Source organism: Balaenoptera ricei, chromosome 7, assembly GCF_028023285.1.
Source record: "Balaenoptera ricei isolate mBalRic1 chromosome 7, mBalRic1.hap2, whole genome shotgun sequence".
NCBI lineage: Eukaryota > Metazoa > Chordata > Mammalia > Artiodactyla > Balaenopteridae > Balaenoptera > Balaenoptera ricei.
This window is the reverse complement of record NC_082645.1, coordinates 4748232-4754680: the sequence shown is the minus strand read 5'-3', so window position 1 is coordinate 4754680 and position 6449 is coordinate 4748232. Positions and strand designations below refer to the sequence as shown.

Sequence of the window (6449 nt, the reverse complement as noted above, 5' to 3'; positions counted from 1 at the left end):
TGGCAGGTATGTGGGAGAGCAAGGCCTGGGCTTGGCGTGTGTGACCCACAGACCTCCTCACGGGGGGAAGGTTTTCTATCAGATGATCCATCATAATAATGCTGGAGTTAAGAAGTCTCCATTCCTTTGCTTGGAACCAGAAGACTTTTCCGCCTGCACATAGAGTAAGAGTAATGTTGGTTAGAAACTGGCTAGTGTTTAAAACTGAAGATTGTTATGACTGTTTAACCTAAGCTCCATGTTGAAGTAAGATTAATTGTCTTGTAAATACTAAATTGGGGTAACCCAAATCTGTTTCTGGAACCATGAAAATTTCGCTGGTTTTTGACTTTGACAACACAATCATAGATGATAATAGTGACACCTGGATTGTACAATGTGCTCCAGAGAAAAAGCTTCCTATTGAACTACAAGATTCTTATGAAAAAGGATTTTGGACAGAATTTATGGGCAGAGTGTTTAAGTATTTGGGAGATGAAGGTGTAAGAGAAGATGAAATGAAAAGGGCAATGATATCAATGTCTTTCACTCCAGGGACGGTGGAACTTTTAAACTTTATAAGAAAGAACAAGGATAAATTTGACTGCATCATTATTTCAGATGCAAATTCAGTCTTCATAGGTTGGGTTTTAGAAGCTACCAATTTTCAGGACGTGTTTGATAAAGTCTTTACAAATCCAGCAGCTTTTGATACCAATGGTCATCTCACTGTGGAAAATTATCATGCTCATTCTTGCACTAGGTGCCCCCAAAATCTTTGCAAAAGTGTAGTTTTGGTGGAATTTGTAGGTCAAGTCACAACAAGGAGTGAATTATACACGAATTGTTTATATAGGTGATGGCAGAAATGATGTCTGTCCAGTAAACTTTTTCAAGAAGAATGATATTGCCATGCCACGGAAAAGATATACTTTACAGAAAACTCTTTCTAGGATGTCTCAATATCTTGAGCCTACGGAGTCTTCTGTTGTATCTTGGTCTTCAGGTGTTGAAATAATTTCTCATTTACAATTTCTGATAAAGGAGTAATATGCCAACAATTGAAATGTGTATCAGTTAAGATTAAATACAGCAGCATAAAACTAAAACCCCAAATAACAGTGGCTTTAAAAAAAGAAAAAAAGTTTTCCCTCTCACTTAAAAGAATTTCAGAGTTAAGTATCTCGAAGTTTCTGTGTTGCTCTACCAACCTCAGCACTTGGTTTCCAACTTATGATCCAAGATTGCTGTTCAAGCTCCGTCCCTCATATCAACATTCTGGTCAGCAAGGAGGACAGTGAGAGAGAAGGTTGAACCCTCATTTAAATTTCATTAGCCAATTCTTAGTCACAATGCTCCTACCTAACTGCAAGGAAGGATGAAAAATATAGCTTTTATTTCAGATGGTCATATGCCTGGGAAAAATGGAAAAAAGTAGAGTACAAAATTGAGGTAAGTGCAACTAGTGGTCTACCAAAGGTGGTTAATAGGTAGATTATATTTTTAAATTTATTCCCAGAGAAAATAGTCTTATATTTTACTTTCTTTGGCATTTATTTCCAAAGTATGTCTAGCAGTTACAGATCTTCAAAATAAGCCTAATGCTTAGTTCACATAAGAATACACTACTTTATAAAGCAGAAACTAACACACCATTGTAAAGCAATTATACTCCAATAAAGATGTTAAAAAAAAAAAAAAAAAAGAATACACTACTTCCAAATCAGTTAATTTTAGAGATAGGGATGCAGTATCTATTGCCCAAGTGTTCATTAATTTCACACTTTCCTTTTGAAATGAAATACAAATTAATGTTCTTCAAGTATTTTAAAATTATATCATTATTACAGACTATAACTCCAGAATGCTGATTTAATCAGTATGTTATTTCTGTTTGTCAATGAAATATTGAGTGATACAATACATAATTTGTAGGAATACGCAACATTTAAGAAACTGTTTCATATAGGGATATTAGCAAACTATCAACTGACCTAGAAAAGTTTTACAGTACTATGTTAATTTGTAGGCTCACATGTTTTAGGCATAAATATGCCTTATGTAATAATGTTAGGATTTTCTTTTCCATATGGAAAGCTCCAGAAATAAAAATGTTCAATGTAATTTTATGGGGAAAACAAAAACAGAAACAGATTCACAGACATAGAAAACAAATGTATGGTCACCAAAGGGGAAAGGGAGCGGGGGAGGAATAAATTAGGAGTATGGGATTGAAAGATACATACTACTATACGTAAAATAGATAAGCAACAAGGATTTACTATATAGCACAGGGAACTATATTCAATAATTTATAATAACCTGTAATGGAAAATAATCTGAAAATATGTACATATATATATTTATAACCAAATCATTTTGCTATACATCCAAGCTAACACAATACTGTAAATCAACTACACTTGAATTTTTAAAAAGACAAATAAATACTTCCCTCAGAAGATACAAAATGTTGAGAGACAGCTGGATACAGGAACAAAAAGTTAAAAGAGAGTTGATTAGAGGCTATAAAAAAAAGCAGGTACAAAATCCTATGGAAGCACAGAGCCAGGAGGCAGGAAGGCAGCCTTTTATATTCCATATGATTTAATTCAACTCAATATAACAAATCATCACTGAGATCCTGGCTTTCTGCTCAGCATTATTGGGTCCAATGGACCATTCAGAGTATAAACTTTGAACTCTGTCCTCTGATAGTTTATATTTTAGTTCAGAAGACAAGACTTACAGGAAATACAATACTTAACAAATATTTATTGAATGCCTATTATGTGCCAAGAAGTATACAAGGGGGACTATGGTCCCTTCCAGAGCTAACATATAGTAGTAGATGTTAATAAGTAAGAAATTAATCTATTAAAGAATTAATGCCACCCATTGATAAGGTGCTAAGGGGTAACAGAGAGGGTAAGTGCCCTGGTAGATCCCAGAGGGCAGAGAAAAGCATTCATCGCTGTCAGGCCACCCTCAAGTTCATCCTGAAGACCCAGGCAGCCCTTTCTAAATATATTGAGTGAGAAAGAGATCCTTTTGGTTTTTGCACATCATGTAATTTAATACCTCTACTTTTCCCTGAGGCCATCAGTGATGAAACTGGCCCCACTCTACCAGGGCTGTGTATTTCATTTGTGATATACAAACCATTCTTTCTTATCAGATCTTATACATGTAAATATGGTCACTGTTCTAGCTTTTCTGAACTCTGCTCATATATGATCACCACTTCACCATGTGACTGAAGGTGACTGAGTTTGGTCGAGTGTAGAATCATATGAATTGATCAGGTTTAAGGGATATTTTAAATACCAATCCCAAAGGAGAGTTCATAACAATGGATATCGAATATTACAGCTTTTACATATGACTCAAGATAATGGAGCTGACATGAGAGTATGGATCCTGATGTAATGCCTGTAATTTTCCTAAACAGAAGACATTTTTTCTGGTAACTTTACAGAGCAAAGTACATTATGCCAGCCCTGAGAATTCCAAGAAACTGTCAACCTTAAAAGAAATCTTCCATAGGGCATAGGGCTAAGAAATATCCTCCAATTTCACTAGTATTATTTACTTGTGATTTGAGAATTCTTGGAAATACTATTTTATTTACATGTCTGGTAATACAATTTAGAAGACAAATCATCTTTCCTTTCCATCCACCATGCTGACCATGCCTCACGTTGCCTCATGCCTGGCTCATCTCCAGACCATCCACATCCAGGAGAAGGTGGCGGTACGGCAGGGAGTAAAGAGGGGAGACACTGGAAACAAACTGTATACACAGCTGGGCTCCACTACTTGTCTGTGATCCTGGGAATTATTAACCTCTCTTAACATCAACTTCTTGATTAACGAAGTGAGGATGACAGCATGGTCTATGCAGGATTATTATGAGAATGTCATTAAGGAGGTAATGACCACAAAGCATCTGGGCATCAATAAACAAAGTTATATAATTATTGCAACAGGAAGATTGAAGCAACTCTTCAAGTGAGGATAAAGGCACTGAATTTGGGGGGAACAATAGTCACTGATGTTCCGTAACTTTAAAGCCAATAGTTTAACATTCTCAGGTACCAAAGAGATCAGGTAAAGGTGTCCAAGAGCTCTTCTTAAAAAGAAAAGACATTTCACAAACAAATCCAGTCAATCTAAAGATGATTTAAGAAGCCTTAGTTAGCTTAACAGTCAATACAGAAGACCATGGAGCAGAGTCTACAGAGATCTGAGGGAAAAAAAGGGATTTAAGAATATCCTATCCAACTTGCTTTGTCCATAAGCATAAAGACAGCAGATGTTTCTAAGCATGCCAGAACTCAGAAAATGTAACTCCTAGAAGCAAATATAGAGGTAAGATTACATAAGCATGAGAATCATGGTTACTGAACAGACTATGATTGTTATAAACCTTGAAGTTGTAAAAATAATAATATAACAATGAAAACTGGGAAGAAAGACAAAAAAAGGTGAAAAAATGTGAGTGTTAATTTTGTCATCTTTCACAGTAGAGAGTTAATTGGTAGAGTATAAAATTTAAGCATAAAGTTTTAAAAAATATAATCACTGCAAATTCTCACTGGGTTTCACATCCTCTTGTTTTTATATACAGAGAGAGATCTTACAATATTTAAAATAAATATATTTCTTATGGTTAAAAAATACTTATCTGAGTATTTATAAAATCCTATTTATTTGTGCTATCCTTTCAGTTGGATTTCTATTTCATTTTCTTCTGTAAAAATTGAGAGAAACTAAATGTAATAATTTAATTAAAAATAATAAGCCTTATCCTGTTTAATAAACTTTATCACTTATTCAACTGTATATTTACCTATCTCCACCTCTATATTATATATATTAAATCATATCATATTATATTATATTGTATATTAGAGTGTTATCTAGAAAGCTATTCACCTAATGTTAATTACGGTAATTTCTCTGTGGCAGGATTCAAAGTAATATTTTAACTTTCTTTGTTATCATTTTCATTGCTGTTTGAATTTTAAACAATGACAATGTGCTATTTGTTTTTTAATTTGGTAAATTCTTTTTTCTTTAAAAATATTTTAAAAGAGGTTCTTTTGGGAGTAGAACTTGGCTAGAGAATACTTTTCATATAATGCATTTGGTACCATTTGGGTTGTTTGTGTGTGTGTGTGAGTGTGTAAAAATACTGACATGTATTCTTTTACACAAAGGAAAAAAAAAGAAGGAAGGAGGGTTGGGAGGAAGGGGAGAGAGCAAGGAAAAATATGTTATGCATGGTATAGTAATAAATTAATTCCTAATTGGTCTCAAGTCCAAGGAGACCAATCTTTAGAAGCTGGGGAAATTCAGAGACTGTATCAGATACCTCTTGTGGACCACTTTAGATTCTCCTCACTTCACTGACATCCGTGCTCCACTACTTCACATAAGCACCACCATCAGTGCCCTGCCTCTTGCCCCTCTTGCCTCCCGTCCCAAGTTTGCCTATTAAAGTCATCATAGGGACTTCCCTGGTGGTCCAGTAGTAAAGAATCCACCTTTCAATGCAGGGGACGCGGGTTCAATCCCTGGTCGGGGAACTAAGATCTCACACGCCACGGGGCAACTAAGCCCTCGTGCCACAACTATCGAGCTCGTGGGCCTCAACTAGAGAGCCCACATGCCGCAACTACAGAGCCCACGCGCTCTGGAATCTGCACCACAACTAGAGAAGAGAAAACCCACACGCCACAACTGAAGAGAAGTCCACGCACCGCAACAAAGACCTGATGCAGCCAAATAAATAGATAAATAAATATTAAAGTCATCACAGAACCCCATCTAGTCTCCTCCGCACATGCACAATCCAAAAGTACGTGGAAATTAACTCCCTGTGAGGTAAATTTTGACAAGTGGGATACAGGAACAGCAGATACATTTTTTCTTTTTTCTCTCCAGTGGATGAGCCTAAGATCCAGTTTCTTCTATGGAATTAAGCAATTGGTTGCATTTAACCATTGTTATCTCCCTAAGGTATTCTAGAGAATGTTGACCGTCCTGCCCTGTCTCACTCCTTTATCGCTCTTGCCCATCCCATGGGATTAAACTCTCTAATAAAATGATAGGTCTACTCCCTCTATAATCGTTTTCCTGAGGCTCTACTTTCTAGAAACCAGGTAGGACAGGAATTCTATTTCTCTACATAGTAATGTGAAAATCTAACTCCACTAAAAAGAGGTGGCATTGCAAACTACAGGCACTTTAAAAAGATTTATTTTCCTCTTTAGGGGTTTAGACAAAGAACTAATGTGTCTCCTTGGGAAATAAGTATTTATGTGCATTGAGAGTGTGCACACACGTCTGATAGAAAAGTTCCATTTATAAATTGGAATCATAAGAGAAATTCTAGATCTTACTCTCATAAGAATGCTTTAAGCAACCTGTATTTGTGCGACTTGTCACACCCCTCCCGTTTGACT

The 6449-nt window shown here is 35.9% G+C and overlaps 1 pseudogene; it reads left to right on the top strand.

Moving 5' to 3' along the window:
• The first annotated feature begins 305 nt into the window (after nucleotides 1–305).
• LOC132368439 (pyridoxal phosphate phosphatase PHOSPHO2-like) lies at nucleotides 306–1029 on the top strand (annotated as a pseudogene).
• Nucleotides 1030–6449: the final 5420 nt, after the last annotated feature.